General features: G+C 45.4%; 1 non-coding gene across 1 annotated transcript; it reads right to left on the bottom strand.

Annotated features, from left to right (window-relative positions):
* Positions 1 to 1,366: 1,366 nt before the first annotated feature.
* Positions 1,367 to 1,448, bottom strand: trnas-gcu (transfer RNA serine (anticodon GCU)). The gene has a single exon. It is a non-coding gene; the product is annotated as a tRNA-Ser (tRNA).
* Positions 1,449 to 18,197: the final 16,749 nt, after the last annotated feature.

Here is an 18,197-nt window from a genome sequence, read left to right as displayed (position 1 = left end):
TGCCTGCTCCATGCTAACTGAAGCCGCTCCAAATGAGGATGGATCTTGCATTCGGATGTGCCAATGCTCCCTGCTGCTCCATGTCAACAGAAGCTGCTGCAGGTGTGGTTGGAACTCCCAGACTGATGTCACAGTGCTCCCTGGTCCACGTCAAAAGACGCTGCTCCAGATGAAGTGGGAGCTCCCATCCCGGGCAGCTCACATACTTCTATACCATCATAGAAATACTGTCCACTGAACATTTCCACCACTGGAGCCATTGGTGGAATATCCGCATCATGAGAACCTAATATTATTTTTAGTCACCACCGAATCATTGTTTCCAAAAGTTATTCTTTCTTAAACCTTACTTAGAATGTGCATACTGCAGTCAATCCGAAGGAAGATAACGGTGCTAATTGATCTATGCTTAATAAAAATTACATCCTATTTTTCATGTTGAGTAACTGCGACTTAGTAAGGACAATTTTTATATTGAAATTACACTTTTATTGCAGATGAGAGAATGTGGTTTGCATTATTTTAAATTAACTTGTTCACTATGTAAAATGATCAAATAGATCTCAATTTCAAAACAAAATTGGTGACGTTGTCATCCATCTTGAAACGTGGTGTCTTCTTATTTAAACCAGATGGGTATAATAACGAAAAGTCTATTAATGATATGCGAATAAAGACACTTTAAATCACAAGGTTTGTGAAAGTTTGTAGCTCAGGTTGAGGTTTAGGGTTTAGGTTTGCTCGCTGAGCTGTCAGGATTCATAGCAGAAGCGGTAATGCAAAGACGAGAACAAACAGCCCTACCAACAATCAAACCAAAATCTAGGTCCGCTACGCAGATGACACCTTTGTCATCACAAAGCGAAACAAGATAGTAAAGTCATTTAACATCATCAACAACACCCTCACAGGCATAAAGTTCACCAAGGAGGAAGAAACCGACAACAATCTCGCATTCCTGAATGTCACAGGAGAAAGAAAGGACAACGGAGAACTACAAACCTGCGCATACAGAAAACCGACAAACACTGACCAAATACTTAACTACACCAGCAACCAACCCAACACACACAAACGAAGCTGCGTCAGAACAGTATTCCAACGAGCCACCACACACTGCAGCATAGACGAACTTCGGAAAACAGAGGAGAACCACCTATACAACGTATTCGAGAAGAACAGATACTCAAAAAGTACAGTCTGCAAATTTCTCAAGAACAAACCACGACAAGCAGACCAAACACAGCCAGAAACCATAACAACCTTACCATACATCAAAGAAGTTTCAGACATGACAGCCATACTACTAAGACCCCTCGGAATCCTCGTAGCAGACAAACCCACGTACACTCTCAAACAAAAAATCCGACGAGAGTGGGATTCGAACCCACGCGTGCAGAGCACAATGGATTAGCAGTCCATCATCTTAACCGCTCGGCCACCTGGTCACAGATGCAGCAGAAGCTATTACCTTATGAATAATTGAATTGCTTAAATTATGCAGAGCAGCAGATATTTCTCCCTGGTGTTGGTGAAATGAGAAATAACACAGTACGGTTGCAAGACTATGGTCTTACCCCTGGATTGTGGGGAAAGTGCACTCCCACTGTCACACGATGCACACAGTGATCTGAACAAAAACGAGGAAATGACTGTGTAACAAGGTCTGTTGAATTCTGTGAAGATTTGAAGTCAACGGAACGAAGACCCGAGACAGCAGGAAGTGTTCTTTCAATAAAGAGTTGGAGAAAGCTCTTAAGGATAGTGGAATAAAGGGTTATCGGGATAAGGCAGGAACAGGATACAAATTGAGGATCTTCAGCCATGATCACAATGAATGGTGGTGCTGGCTAGAAGGGCAGAATGGCCTACTCCTGCACGTGCTGTCTATTGTCTATTAAATTGCCTGTGAGGAATTGTTTTCCAGACTGGAGGAGAGTGCATAGTGTTGAATGTCATTATTCGGAACACCTAACTTCCGCTCAGATGTTTTTGACACGCACTTGTGTGCAGAACAGACAATTTCAAAATCCTAAATAAGGCTAAATTGATAATTGAACTCACCAATGCAAAAACTTTGATCTGCATCATTTTCCTGGGCCGTGCGACACCAAGTCACTGTATGATCTCAGCAACACAGTGAGCAAGTGTCAGAAGGAAAATGAGTGCAGTGCAAGTGCGCATGCTGAGAGCAGCAGGTGACACACGCGGAAGTGCATTTCCCACAACAGGAACACTTCCCAAACGGCGGACTGCGGTGGAAGAATTCACAGGGAGTTTACACTATGAAATTCGATGCCAGAGACACAATGGACATCTGTTATTGAGACTATTCAAGATGAAGATTTTAAGATTTCTACAGATGCAAAACAAAATAAAAAGCTCATGGGTTAGTGAAGGCAAAAGATGAAATCGTACAATTCATCAATCTACCCATCTTTACAATGAGTACCTCACCACTTTCCTCACTCGGGGACAGAACCACTGGTGAAGATGATCATATAATCCCCGTTACTAGCCATGGAATCAGAGAAACTCCGTTTCCCAAACGTTCAGGTAAAACCAGGAATGTGGAGGTAAGCATTAATGTGTTGCTCCTGTGCTGAAGGTGACCAGTGCACGGTATCTCTGTTTAAGTATAGTGGGGTGTGCTGTGCCGAAGTTTTAATTTTGAGCCTCACATGGAGCAGCTTCAATTTGTCGTCGTGTTGAGAGATACGGACAGAAGGTGATATTGAGCAAAGTCAAGTTTATGGGAAAATACCGTGTTTGTGGATTGAGAAACAACCTTTTCTGGATAATGACTCCTTGATCAACAAACATACTGCAAGTATCTAAAACGTGAAGAGACATATGTGGAGAGAGAGCCGAAGGTGATTTTTCAGCAGATGGATAACGTTTCCCATGTGTACTGCGTTAAATTCCGGGAAAGAAGATGTTGAACTGGTTTCATGTTACACAGTTTGTTGCAAAGTTACAAAGGTTGTTGCAATAATCAAAAAAGAAATCACGTTGGAACGTTTGAATGCTGCATTGAACTGAATTTTGGTCTGAGCATATTTTATCTGAAATGGCGTGCGGCAAAGAAGTACAGAGGGTTAACAATACAAAAGGACAGAGTCTTCTTGGTGGATTTCTTGGGTGGAGTTAAGAATGTACGAAATATACATAGCATCATGTGAATGTGGTCAAATCTTTAAAGTAGGTGTTGCCTCTCCAAGTGACGATTCAATTCCTACTCATTAGGATATCACTTCCGTCTGCAGTTATTTTAGGGCATGAGCTCCATTTACAGAGTTTCACCTTGAATAATACGTCACACCTTACCAATCCATGAACTTGTTATACTGAGTACTGTCCAGTTGTTCGTGTTCATGAAATGACTTTGTGTCTGAAGTCAACAAATTCGAAATTGTTACGCAACCACACTGAATTTGTCTCAATGGTAAATTCTCTCCTTGTACGTTTGTTCGTGTAATTTTTAACTCACTCTGAAGTCAGCTTCTACGTTTTATTTCTGGAAAGTCGTTCACGATTTAAATAACTCTATTGAGTGGAAGAAAATCTCATCCAAACTTTTCTTAACCATTCACTAATGGTTTTCAAGCTCTAACGAAAGTTATTTATTCACGAGAAAGAGGGAATTTCCCGATTTACTCATTCAAACCTCGTCATATGTGAAAATCTCATTTGCTTACATCAAACTTGCGTGTTTCTGCTCCAGCATTTCCAAATCTCGTGAATAAACTCCTTCATTCTTTCTATCATCCCGTTTGTATCCTTTCTGATAATTTTATGTTTCAGAAAACAACGTCACTTGTCTTTCTAATATCTTGCTCTCCAGGAAACAGCGTCTGTGCCCTTTCTAACTTCTTTACATGTTTTTGGTGGAGAATGAGGACAAGGATTACACACAATACTCCCACTGAGTGTGACCGAAAGGTTTTACAGTTACACGATGAACTCTTTGCTTTTTAAATATGACGCCTCTATTTATAAACTCCAATCAGATAAATTACTATCTATCCAGTTCATGAACATCGTATCTATCACTTCATTTATTCTTCCACGGAATGTCCAAAAGGTTTGGAAGGCCAACATCTCTAAACCCCCATGTCCTGAGTCAGTCTCAGCTATTTCTAAAGGTGACTGAAGTTCAAATACTTCATAGTGTGTCTCACGTCATTCCAGTGCAGACTGGTTCTGGACAGCAAATGCCATCACCAAAGGCCACCTTGGATCTGAATTCAACACTTTTCACATAGTAATTGTCGTCGCTATTGTGTATCGTATGTCCGTGTACTTGTTCATCATTTCATGGGTCCCTGTATTGAATTCTACTGAACAATTATTTTGTGAATGGAGACATTCCCTTCACCACTCATTTGAAACTCAATGAAACATTGAAACATTTTACTCATATGCTTCCAGAGGACAGTCCTGCCATTACTGGGATGAATCAGTGAACATTCCCCACGTATCCTTGAAGGCAAGGATGTCCTTTTCCATTTTAGGAGATCATTACAGCCCTGAATCCCATGGGTGCGTTCATGAACACCAAAACAGTTGCAGCAAGACTTTAAAACGAAGATTTTGCAATCTGTTTACATTGGTTGTCCCAAAAATTACATTCCATATTGTGGTATGTTTGTGGATGAAAGCACTTTCTGAATCTTGAGCCATTACATTTCAGTTTTGTCAAACAATTTTGTCAATTTATATGCAGTGCAGCTGTAGGGCGCGGTGACCAAGTGGAAAGGCATTGGTCACGTGAAATAAAAGGTGCCAGCTGGTGGAATCTGGCCGTTCCATCAAAGTCATATTTAAAACATTTAACGTAATCTTTAGCCAAATCATATTGGCAGAAAATAAGAAAACAAAAATGAAAAAATTGCTGATGTTGAAAATCAAACGAAAACAGTCGTTGCTGGAATATTTCAGGACATCTGGCAGCATCTGTGGAGAGACGGACCCAATGGATGTGAAACGTTAACTGTGATTCATCTGCACAGATGCTGCCAGCTCACCTGTGATTTTACAGCAATTTCTGTTTTTGTTTCAGATTGGCAGATTTTGTCGCAGTCCATGAGAACAGTGCTCATTAGAATCAAACAGACAGCATGGACCTGGTCGTGTTAAATGAGATAGTAATAATGAATGGGTGGAGAGTGTTCTATTGGAAAAGCATAGCAGGTCAGGCAACATCCGAGGAGCAGGAGAATGGACGATTTCGGCATAAGCCATTCATCAGGAATTAGGCTTGTGAGTCGGGCAGAGGAACAAAGCTGAAGCCAGGTGCCAACTCGCAGGCACCTCCTCCTACAGACCACGATCACAAACTCTCCTCCCCTCAACAAACTATCATCTCCCAGACCATTCACAATCTCATCACCTCTGGGCATCTCCCATCCACATCCTTCAACGTCATTGTCCATGAACCGCGCACTCCCCGATTCTACCTCCTTCCTAAGATTCACAAAGCTGACTGCAGCAGTCGACCTATTGTCTCATCCTGAGCCTGTCCCATCCGCATAATCTCTTCCTACCTTGATACAATCTTCTCTTCCCAGTTCAGGAAATGCCCACTTACATTCGTGATACCCCTATGCACTTCACCTCCTCCAAGAATTTATTTTCCCTGGCCCCCAACGCGTCATCTTCACCATGGACATCCAGTCCCTGTACAAATCTATCTGCCATGACAGAAGTCTGCAAGCCTTCCATTTCGAAATCTCACACCATCCCAACCAGTACCTTTCCACTGACATCCTCATCCACGTGGCTGAACTGGTCCTCATAATCAACAACTTCTCTTTCCAATTCTCCCACTTCCTCCATCGAAACCCGCATAGGACCTAGCTATGCCTGCCTGTTTGTCAGATACGCGGAACTGTCCATCTTTCGCAATTACACAGGCAGCAGCCTCCACCTGTGCCTCCGCTACGTTGATGAATGTTTGGGGCCACTTGGTGCTCCAACGAGGAGGTTGAATAGCTCACCAACTTTACCAACACCTTCCACTCCGACCTCAAATTTATCCGGATCATCTTGGCAACTTCACTCATCTTCCTGGACCTCTCCATAACCGACTCTGGCGACTGACTAATGACAGTCATATACTACAAGCCCACTGACTCTCACATGAATCCATAGTACATCTCCTCCAACCCTATCTCGTGTAAGAACGCCATTCCTTATTCCCAATGCCTCCACCTCCAGCACATCTGTTCCCAGGATGACCAATTGCACCTCAGGAAGAGCCAGTTGGTCTCCTTCTTCCACGATCACAAATTGCCTTCCCACGTGGTTGACAGCGCCCTCAAGTTCATCACCTCCATTTCACACACCACCACCCTTGAAGCCATGCCTCTCAACGCAACAAGGACAGAACCACCTGGTGCTCACCTTACACCCCCATCAAACTGCGCATAAACGCATCATATTCTGCCACTGATGCCACCTCCAAACAGACACCACCACCAGAGATATATTTCGCTGCCCAACCCTGCCAACATTCCGTAAAGACCATTCCCTCCATGAACCCTTCTTCAGGTCCACACATCCTCCCATCAGCCCACAACCCTCTCCTGGCACCTTTCACTGCCACCAAAGGAAGAGTGAAACTAGCACCCACACCACTCCCCTCACCTCAGTCAAGGCCAGAATGGACCATTCCACATCCATTAGAAATTCACCTGTACAGCTACCAATGTCATCTACTGAATCCGTTGCGCCCAGTGTGGTCTCCTCTACATCAGAGAGACAGGATACCTTCTTGCAGATCATTTCAGAGAACATCTCTGGGACACCCGCACCCACCAAGTTCACCGTCCAGTGGCTGAACACTTCAACTCCCCCTCCTACTCCATCAAAGACATCCAGGTCTTGGACCTCACCACTGCCAAACCGATACCACCCAACGCCTGGAGGAGGAAGACTACACCTATCGGCTAGGGACCCTCACACCACACGGGATAAATGTGAATTTGAATAGTTACCTCTTTTCCCCTCCCCCAAGCCCAAGCCTTCAACTCGCCACCGCCCTCTCGACCCATTCCATCACTGCAATATCTGACCTAATTTCTTCTCCCTCCTATTCATCCATCTATTGCTTTCCAGCTATTTCCCCTCAACCCCACACCATTTCCATTTATCTCTCAGCCCGACTCACATGCCTTATTCCAGATGAAGGGCTTAAGCCTGAAACCTGAATCCTCCTGCGCCTCGGATGCTACCTGATCTCCTGTGCTTTTATAGCATCACACTACCAACTCTGATCTCCAGCATCTGCAGTCCTTACTTTATCCTTGGAATTATCAATGACCTTAGAGTGAATATACCCCTCGATTGCAGTAATCACAGTGTGACTGAGTTTTCCATTTATTTTGGGTGAGGGCAGGCTGGATCTGAGACGAGCGCTTAACATCTAAACAACGGGAATGGTATCACATCGCGAAGTTTGGGTGGGCTGAAGTGAAGTGGAAAATTCTGTCAGAAGATGGGTCAGTACAACTGCATCACATCACCCAGACTGTAAATGACAAGCAGAGATAGAAAATCAACTTCAGTGTGGGCACAATGACAGGTAAAGTGGAAAGGAGACAATACAACACACTCAGGTGCAGTGGAATTAGTTATGTGAAAGGATTCGATATATAAGCTACACCTTTACATATGGACTGCCCTCACATTGGACAAAGGAATTTCCTGCAGTAGAACGGCGATATTTGCCTGTGACATCACAATGCTGAGAGACACTGACATAGTTTCTTCTGTAGCAGCGTGGCCTCGTAAAAGCATGATCGTCCCATCAACCAGAATTCAATACTTCAAAGCTCTCCTCTGCGCTGTACAACTTATTTGCTGCTCCTGTAGTCAGATCTTAATCGCTTCACTGTATATCTTCTTCTGCTTCCTGCTTCATGGAAACACTTGAAACGTGAACAATTCCACTTTCCACTTCCACCAATCTTTTGCAACTCCCGAGTTGGCACAGGTACGAGTGACCGATTGGCCTTCTCGAGCGCACTCACTCTGGTATGATCTGAATGATAAAGTGGACTGTGTCTGATCTGCAGAATGTCCCCACGCGGGACAGTGCTGTTTATTCCATCCCCAGGGACTCAGGTGTCTCTATTGGCAGAATATTCAGCCATTTCCCTCCACTTGCAGGCATTATGATGGGATGTAAATGCGAATATGCTCTGAAGCTTCCTCTCACGGGTTCAGCCAGGTGCAAGAGCCCTGCTGGAGCTTATCAACTTTGATTGTGAACTTCCTCCAAATATCATTTATTTGAGAGAAAGCGAAAGGCGCTGAGCTAGTGGGAAAGAGAGAAATGGGCCGTGGACTCTCTTCCCTCAGTAAAATGCAAATAAGTGCATTTTTGTGCTGCCCATTTGATGTTCAGAATCAATCTTCGCAGAACAATCCAGCAGAAAGGCTTTTGATTCACAGGCGTCGGTTTCTTTGCTGCAATCGGACTTCAGTTAACATCTGAGTCCCAACTGTCCCAGATGAAGCGACTCCGAATGAAACCCTCACTCACTGAGAACCAACCCCGCAGCCAGGTGCTACGGGGCTGCAGGCAGTCCAAAGCGGAAAAGAGGATTAAAAACGAGCCATTATTTCTCCCTCAGCCACTCGGTCACAGAGACAGACAGAGGGACGGCAGAGACGTGTGACGTCATTCACGTGCCGACAGAAGCCGTTCAGCCCATCGAGTCCATGGTAAATCTCTATCGCTTGCTTCTCTCTGAGGTTATTCATCATCAGTGCTGCTTGTTCTAATATGAATGAACTGTATCTGTGTCGAAATGCTGTCTCCAACATACTGAACCACATGTCATTCACGGCTGTTCATTTCACTGGAGGGCCCTGCTGTGTGACACAGCGTGGGGAAGAACTGCAAGGCTGTTAAAATAATGCCTGCAGATGCTGGAAACCACATTCTGGATTAGTGGTGCTGGAAGAGCACAGCAGTTCAGGCAGCATCCGCGTATCTTCGAAATCGACGTTTCGGGCAAAAGCCCTTCACCAGGAATAAAGGCAGTGAGCCTGAAGCGTGGACAGATAAAGCTAGAGGAGGGTGAGGGTGGGGGGAAAGTAGCATAGAGTACAATGGGTGAGTGGGGGAGGGGATTAAGGTGATAGGTCAAGGAGGAGAGGGTGGAGTGAATCGGTGAAACAGGAGATAGGCAGGTAGGACAAGTCCGGCTAAGTCATGGGGACAGTGCTGAGCTGGAAGTTTAGAACTAGTGTGAGGTGGGGGAAGGGGAAACGAGGAAACTGTTGAAGTCCACATTGATGCCCTGGGGTTGAAGTTTTCCGAGGTGGAAGATGAGTCGTTCTTCCTCCAGGCATCTGGTGGTGAGTGAGCAGCGGTGAAGGAGGCCCAGGACCTCCATGTCCTAGGCAGAGTGCGAGGGGGAGTTGAAATGTTGGGCCACGGGGCGGTGTGGTTGATTGGCGTGGTTGTCCTGGAGATGTTCCTTAAAGCGCTCTGCTAGGACGCGCCCAGTCTCCCCAATGTAGAGGAGACCGCATCGGGAGCAACGGATACAATAAATGATATTAGTGGATGTGCAAGTAAAATTTTGATGGATGTGGAAGGCTCCTTTCGGGCCTTGGATAGAGGTGAGGGAGGAGGTGTGGGCGCAGGCTTTCCAGTTCCTGCCGTGGCAGGGGAAAGTGCCAGGATTGGAGGGTGGGTTGTAGGGGGCGTGGACCTGACCAAATAGTCACGAAGGGAACGGTCTTTGCGGAAGGCAGAAAGTGTTGGGGAGGGAAATATATCCCTGGTGATGGGGTCTGTTTAGACGTAGTCGAAATGTCGGTGGATGATTTGGTTTATGAGAAGGTTGGTCGGGTGGAAGGTGAGTACCAGGGGCGTTCTGTCCTTGTTACGGTTGGAGGGGTGTGCTCTGAGGGTGGAGGTGCGGGATGTAGACGAGATGCGTTGGATGGCATCTTTAACCACGTTGGAAGGGAAATTGCCGTCTCGAAAGAAGGAGGCCATCTGCTGTGTTTTGTGGTGGAACTGGTCCTCCTGGGAGGTAGATCCAGCGAAGGCGGAGGAGTTGGGAATACGGGATGGCATTTTTGCAAGAGGTAGGTTGGGAAGAGGTGTGGAAGTGGTAGGGTGGGAAGAGGTTTGCATCAGGTCAAATCTCCGTCACATTCGTGACTGTTGTTCTTATGTTTATTTCTTCTCTACGTGTGCTGAAGTAACACAGTGAGGGATCAATTACTGTTGTCAGACATACATGTAGGGGCGTAATAAATGCTGAAGTTGTGAGATTCGAGCAGTGTTTATTAACATAGACCATTCACTGTTCGAAGCTCAGGCTCAGGAATTTGACAGAGAGCGAATTTGAGCAAAGGTTGAGCCGGGGCGTTTACCCCATGATGTAACACGAGTTTCTGCGGTTGCTTTGTTGCTCACCTCATTTCTGTGTCTTGCATCATTGAGGATTTTGAAGTTGTCCCCTCTATATAAAAGGCCCGTGCTTATGCAACATTGTACAAAAGATGCAGTCCAATAACAGCCGATGCTAATTCTGTCTACTTATCCAGATATTGACCCCTGGAAACAGCACTGTGCACTCTTCTCGAGTCTGGAAAACAACTTCCTCACATATAATGCTACATTCTCTTTCTCATAGTGCTGTTCATTCCATCGGCTTCTGTTTTTCACAGAATCCGATTCAATAGATCTTGTCACTGCGTCATTTCTTTCCATGTGGTCAGATCTTGTGAACAGAATATCACAGTGGGAGTGCCCTGGGCCCATAACCCAGAAGTCAGACCATACTCAGGGAACCGTATTCTGGTCTTGATCATTTTATGTACACCAGGAAGAGATATCTATGCTCTTCAAAATTTAATTACCTGTTTTAAGAAGAAAGGTAAACAGTTCCTGGTTCCTGCTTTTGTTACCACACGGACCAAGATTGTAAGTGCTGGAACCAGTCGAGACTGTCCGCTCTCCCACATCCAACTTATCCCCAGATTGTGTTAAGATGATGGTCTGAATCGCTTCCTTCTCTTCCCTGTCACTCTCGGATGATGTGAGCTGTGAAATCTTTGACGTGAAGTGGAGGCAACGTGGAAAAATGTATACACAGCAGGTGCGTGAGCGACGGGACTCGCTGCAGTAACATCCCATGCTGATTCAGACAGCAGAAGCCTCCCTGTGACTTCGAGAAGCACAGACACTGTTCCCGAATAATGGGGAGAGATTCACTCTTTCCTCGCAGTTCTGCATTTTCTAGCTCTCTCCAGTGGCATTATTTGGACAATGGTTCCAAAAAGAAGATAATTTCTTGTGCATGCACGATCTCCCTTTTCTACACCTTTCCAGAATTCCCATACTTCCCACTCCCGCCAGCCCCCTACCCCGCTCCACACACCCATGTTTGATAGGGAGCTAGAGATCGCGTTCAAGCTGCTCGACACTAATACTGCGTGACAATGGAGGATGAGTTCGTCCAGTTCTCAATGAAGATCGCCCTGTTCCGGGAAAGCAGCTAGCACAGCCTCCTGGGAGAAGCGAGTCAGAATGGAAAGGAGCTGTTATTAAATCTCTGTGCTTCTTTCACTCCGAAACAGCAGAAATAGCCTTCGTTAACCAAAAACTCACCTGATTTCTGGTTACCACGTCTGGCGCCGTTCTGGCTCGTTTGTCTCGGGTGTGACATTGCTTCAGACAGGTGACATATGTGCGAGAGCTCTCGCGTTCACATTGCGGATGAGCCTTGGAATTTTGCACACTACTTTATTTTTGACTGTGAAGATATGATTTCGATGAGATCGGTTTCAGATAAAGATTCCAAAGCTTGAAAACATACACAAGCAAGTTCAAGAACCGCTTCTTCTCGCCCATTGCTGCTCTGAGAAATGAATTGTATAACTTGAAATAATGCTGAACTTGCCAATGTGGATTTTGCTGAGCGCACGTCCGATACGGAGTAACCTGAATTCCTAAGTCTGGCCAAATTTTGCTTTCCTCACGCTGTGATCTGCATGTCCTTGATGACTATGATCCGACTTTACCATCGCAAACAACGCTTTCCACTGTACTTAGGTCCATGTGACAATCAATCAATCAAAACACAGTCATTTCCTCATTGCGTGGAGCCAGCAGAGCGCAGGTGGGCTGTATGGCCTCAGTCTAAAGTGTGACACATTTTGTGATTCTGATTGAAATTGCAAATAAAACAGCAGAATTGGGGAAGTTACACGGTGGTTATATTGACACAGCCGGGACACATATGTGCCACAGTGTATCACACAATAACAGTGAAGATATTTTAACGTCATCCTCGAAGGTACATGCCACAAAAACCTGAAGACTACGGGAAACCGCTGTGGTCAGCGATAACAGAGCGGCCCAAAGGGATTGTGGTGGGCGCAGAATCCAGAAATTAATGAATGAAAAGCATCCTCTGCTCGATGACAATTCCAGCTTTCAGTGTGTGTACTGCAACTGCCAGAGTTTCGCTATAACAGTGCTCCGTTCTTCACATTACATATTGATGAGCCATCTGCATCCTGTCACTCAATGGTATCTGAAATAGATACAACCGCCACATTTATGCATTTGAGGAAACACACGTTTGAAGTTATGGAAGATTTTTTTGCTGTTCTCTGTAGGTCTGTTATGAAGTGATTCGCAAAGTCACTTGACTGAGCTGGGAATACACTGGCGAAGGTGAGAGAAATCAGTTGGTGTGTGGGCCATACCCCTGACGCCTTGCAGTTATTCCCCACGCTGTGTCACACAGCAGGGTCCTCCGGTGAAATGAACAGTCATGAACGACATGTGGATCAGTATGTTGGACACAGCATTTCAACACAGACACAGTTTCCTATTATTACAACAAGCACCACTGATGATGAATACCCTCAGAGAGAAGCAAGTGACAGAGATTGACCGTGGACTCGATTGTCTGAACGGCTTCTGTCGGCACGTGAATGACGTCATACGTCTCAGCCGTCCCTCTCCTTGTCTCTGTGACAGAGTGGCTGAGGGAGAAATAATGGCTCGTTTTTAATCCTTCATTCCGCTTTGGACTGCCTGCAGACCCGCAGCTCCTGGCTGTGGGGATGGTTCTCAGTGAGTGAGGGTTTCATTCGGAGTCGCTTCATCTGGGACAGTTGGGACTCAGATGTTAACTGATGCCTGATTGCAGCAATGAAAACGACGCCTCTGAAACAAAAGCCTTTCTGCAGGATTGTTCCGCGAAGATAGATTCTGAACATCAAATGGGCAGCACAAAAATGCACTTATTTGCAATTTACTGAGGGAAGAGAGTCCACGGCCCATTTCTCTCTTTCCCACCAGCTTAGCACCTTTCTCTCTCTCTCAAATAAATGATATTTGGAGGAAGTTCGCAATCAAAGTTGCGAAGTTCCAGCAGCGCTCTTGCACCTGGCTGTGCCCGTGAGAGGAAGCTTCAGAGCATATCCGCATTTACATCACCTCATAATGCCTACAAGTGGAGGGAAATGGCTGAATACTCTGACAATAGAGACAGCTCAGTCCCCGGGGATGGGACAAACAGCACCGTCCCGCGTGGGGACATTCTGCAGATCAGACACAGTCCACTTTATCATTCAAATCATACCAGAGTGAGAGCGCTCGAGAAGGCCAATCGGTCACTCGTAACTGTGCCAACTCGGGAGTTGCAAAAGATTGGTGAAAGTGGAAAGTGGATTTGTTCACGTTTCAAGTGTTTCCTTGAAGCAGATAGCTGAAGAAGATACACAGTGAAGCGATTGAGATCTAACTACAGGGGCAGCAAATAAGTTGTACAGCGCAGAGGAGAGCTTTGAAGTATTGAATTCTGGTTGATGGGACGATCATGCTTTCACTAGGCCACGCTGCTACAGAAGAAACTATGTCAGTGTCTCTCAGCATTGTGATGTCACAGGCAAATGTCGCCGTTACACTGCAAGAAATTCCTTTTTCCAATGTGAGGGCAGACCATATGTAAAGTAGCTTGTATATCGAATCATTTGAGAGAAATAGTTCCACTGCACCTCAGTGTGTTCTCTTGTCTCCTTTCCACTTTACCTGTCATTGTGCCTGCACTGAAGTTGATTTTCTACTTGTGCGAGTCTTTTACAATCTGGATGATGTGATGCAGTTGTACGGACCCATCTTCTGGCAGTATTCCACTTCACTTCAGCCCGCCCTAACTTCGCTATCTGATACTTTCCAGTTGTTTAGGTGTTAAGTGCTCATCTCAGGCCCAGCCTGCCCTCACCCAAAATAAATGGAAAACTCAGTCACAATTTGATCACTGCAATCGACGGATATCTTCATTCCAAGGTTATTGATAATTCCAATGATAATGTTAGGACTTCAGATGCTGGAGATCAGAGTTGGTAGTGTGATGCTGAAAAAGCACAGCAGATCAGGTAACATCCGAGGATCCGGAGAATTCAGGTTTCAGGCTTAAGCCCTTCATCAGGAATAAGGCTTATGAGTCAGGGCTGAGCGATAAATGGAAGTGGTGTGTGGTTGAGGGGAAATAGCTGGAAAGCAATAGATGGATGAATAGGAGGGAGAAGATAATAGGTCAGAAGTGGCAGTGATGCAATGGGTCGAGAGGGCGGTGGCGAGCTGAAGGCTTATGCTTGGGGGAAATGAGGAAACTGTTCGAATTCACATTTATCCCGTGTGGTGTAAGGGTCCCAAGGCAGAATGTTTGGCATTCCTCTTCCAGGCGTTGGGTGGGAACGGTTTATCAGTGGAGGAGGTCCAGTACCTGCAAGCCTTTGATGGGGTAGGAGGGGGAGTTGAAGTGCTCAGCCACGGGACGGTGAAGTTGTTGAGTGCGGGTGTCCCAGAGATATTCTCTGAAATGATCTGCAAGAAGGTATCCTGTCTCCCTGATGTAGAGAAGACCATACTGGGCGCAACGGATGCAGTGGATGACATTGATAGCTGTACATGTGAATTTACAACGGATGTGGAATGATCCCTTCGGGCCTTGGTTGTAGATGAGGAGAGTTGTGTGGGTGCTAGTTTCAGCCTTCATTTGGTGGCAGTCAAAGGTGCCAGGAGACGGTTATGGGCTGGTGGGGGGAAGTGTCGACCTGAAGAGGGGGACATGGAGGGAATGTTCTTTCTGGAGTGCTGGCAGAGCTGGGTAGCGAAATATATCTCTGGTGGTGGTGTCTGTTTGGAGGTGGCACCCAGTGGCAGAATATGATGCGTTTTATGCGGAGGTTGGTGGGGGTGGGAGGTGAGCACCAGGAAGCTCTGTTCTTGTTGTGTTGAGAGGCGTGGGGTTCAAGGGTGGTGGTGCGTGAAGTGGAGGCGATGCACTGGAGGGCATTGTCAACCAACCTGGACAGGCAATTTGTGACCGTGGATGAAGGAGACCAACTGGGACTCTCTGAGGTGTAATTGGTCATCCTGGGATCAGATGTGTTGGAAGCGGTGGAATTGGGAATAAGGAATGTCGTTTTTACACGGGATAGGGTTGGAGGAGATGTCGTCTACACACCTTTGGGAGTCGGTGGGCTTGTAGTATATGTCTTTAATTAGTCAGTCGCCAGAGACGGTGATGGAGATGTCGAGGAAGGCGAAGGAAGTTGCCAAGATGATCCGGATAAATTTGAAGTCCGTGTGGAAGGTTTTCGTAAAGTTGCTGAGCTATTGAACCTCTTCGTTGGAGCACCAAGTGGCGCTAATACATTCATCAATGTAGCTGAGGAACAGGTGTAGGATGGTGCCTGTGTAACTGCGAAAGATGGACAGTTCCGCGCATCTGACAAACAGGCAGGCATAGCTAGGTCCTATGCGGGTGCCCATGGCTATCACCGTCGTTGGAGGAAGTGGGAGAATTGGAAAGAGAAGTTGTTGATTGTGAGGACCAGTTCAGTCAGGTGGGTGAGGATGTCGGTGGAAGGGTACTGGTTGGGATGGTGTGAGATTAAAAAATGGAAGGCTGGCAGACTTCTGTCATTGCAGATGGATTTGTACAGGGACTGGATGCCCATGGTGAATATGGCGTGTTGAGGGCCAGGGAAACGAAATTCTTGGAGGAGGTGAAGTGCATAGGGGTGTCACGACTGTAAGTGGGCATTTCCTGAACTGGGGAGATAGGATTGTGTCCATGTAGGAAGAGAATATTCGGATGGGACAGGCTCAGGATGAGACAATAGGTCGACTGGGGCAGTCAGGTTTGTCAATCTTAGGAAGGAGGTAGAATCGGGGAGTGCGCAGTTCACGGACAATGAGGTTTGAGGTTGTGGATGGAAGATGCCCAGAGGTGATGAGATTGTGGATGGTCTGGGAGATGATAGTTTGGTGAGGGGAGGAGAGTTTGTGATCGTGGTCTGTAGGAGGAGGTGCCTGCGAGTTTGTGCCTGGCTTCAGCTTTGTTCCTCTGCCCGACTCACAAGCCTAATTCCTGATGAATGGCTTATCCCTAAATCGTCCATTCTCCTGCTCCTCGGATGTTGCCTGAACTGCTGTACTTTTCCAGTACAACACTCTCCACTCATTCATTATTACTGTCTCATTTCACACCACCAGATCCATGCTGTCTGTTTGATTCTAATGAGCACAGTTCTCATGAACTGCGACAAAATCTGCCAATCTGAAACAAAAACAGAAATTGCTGTAAAGTCACAGGTGTGCTGGCAGCATCTGTGCAGATGAATCAGTTAACGTTTCACATCCATTGGGTCCGTCTCTCCACAGATGCTGCCAGACGTCCTGAAATATTCCAGCAACGACTGTTTTGTTTGATTTTCAACATCAGCAATTTTTTAGATTTGTATTCTTATTTTCTGCCAATATGATTTGGCTAAAGATTATGTTAAATGTTTTGAATATGACTACGATGGAATGGCAAGATTCCACCAGCTCGCTTCTGCTACTTGGTTCACGTGACCAATGGCTTTCCACTTTGTCACCGCGCCCTAAAGCTACACCTCATATAAATTGACAAAATTGTGGCATTCTCTCGGATTGGTAATCAGGAGCGAGATTGATTGAAATGATTGAAAACTTAAGATAAACTGATAAAATACAGGATATAAAACGGGAAACTGAAAGGGAAAGAGAGAACGGCGAATGATAATGTTTTGACAAAACTGAAATATAACTGCTCAAGACTCAGACAGTGCTTTCATGCACAAACATACCAGAATGGGGAATGTAATCTTTGGGACAACCAATGCAAGCAGATTGCAAAATCTTAGTTTTAAAGTCTTGCTGCAACTGTTTTGGTTTTAATGAACGAACCCATGGGATTCGGTGCTGTAATGATATCCGAAAATAGAAAAGGAAATCCTTGCCTTCGAGGGTACGTGGGGAATGTTCACTGATTCATCTCAGTAATGGCAGGACTGTCATCTGGAAGCATATGAGTAAAATCTTTCAATGTTCCATGGAGTTTCGAACGAGTGGTGAAGGGAATGTCTCCATTCACAAATTAATCATTCCGTAGAATTCAATACAGGGACCCATGAAATGATGAACAAATTGAACAAGTACACGGACATACGATACACAATATCTACGAGAATTACTATGTGAAAACTGTTGATTTCAGATCAACGGTGGTCTTTGGTGATGGCATTTGCTGTCCAGAACCAGTCTGCACTGGAATGACGGGAGACACACTATGAAGTATTTGAACTTCAGTCACCTTTAGAAATAGCTAAGACTGACTCAGGACACTGGGATATAGAGATGTTGGCCTTACAAACCTTTCAGACATCACGTGGAAGAATAAAGGAAGTGATCGATAATGTTCGTCTCCAAAGACGATGTTCATGAACTGGATGGATAGTAATTAACCTTATTGGAGTTTATAAATGGAGACGTCATTTTTAAAAAGCAAAGAGTTCATAGTGTAACTGTAAACTATTTTGGTCACACTCAGTGGGAACATTGTGTGTAATCCTTGTCCTCATTCTCCACCAAAAACATGTGAAGAAGTTAGAAAGGGCACAGACGCTGTTTCCTGTATAGCAAGATATTAGAAAGCCAAGTGACGTTGTTTACTGAGACATAAAATTATCAGAAAAGATACAACCGGTTTCATCGTGATGATAGAAAGAATAAAGGAGTTTATTCACGAGATTCGGAAATGCCGGAGCAAAAACACGCAAATTTGATTTAAACAAATGAGATTTTCACATAACCCAAGGTTTGAATGAGTAAATCAGGG

The sequence above is a fragment of the Chiloscyllium punctatum genome, chromosome 18 (assembly GCF_047496795.1).
Source record: "Chiloscyllium punctatum isolate Juve2018m chromosome 18, sChiPun1.3, whole genome shotgun sequence".
Taxonomy (NCBI): Eukaryota; Metazoa; Chordata; class Chondrichthyes; order Orectolobiformes; family Hemiscylliidae; genus Chiloscyllium; species Chiloscyllium punctatum.
This window is presented reverse-complemented; position numbering and strand designations above follow the sequence as displayed.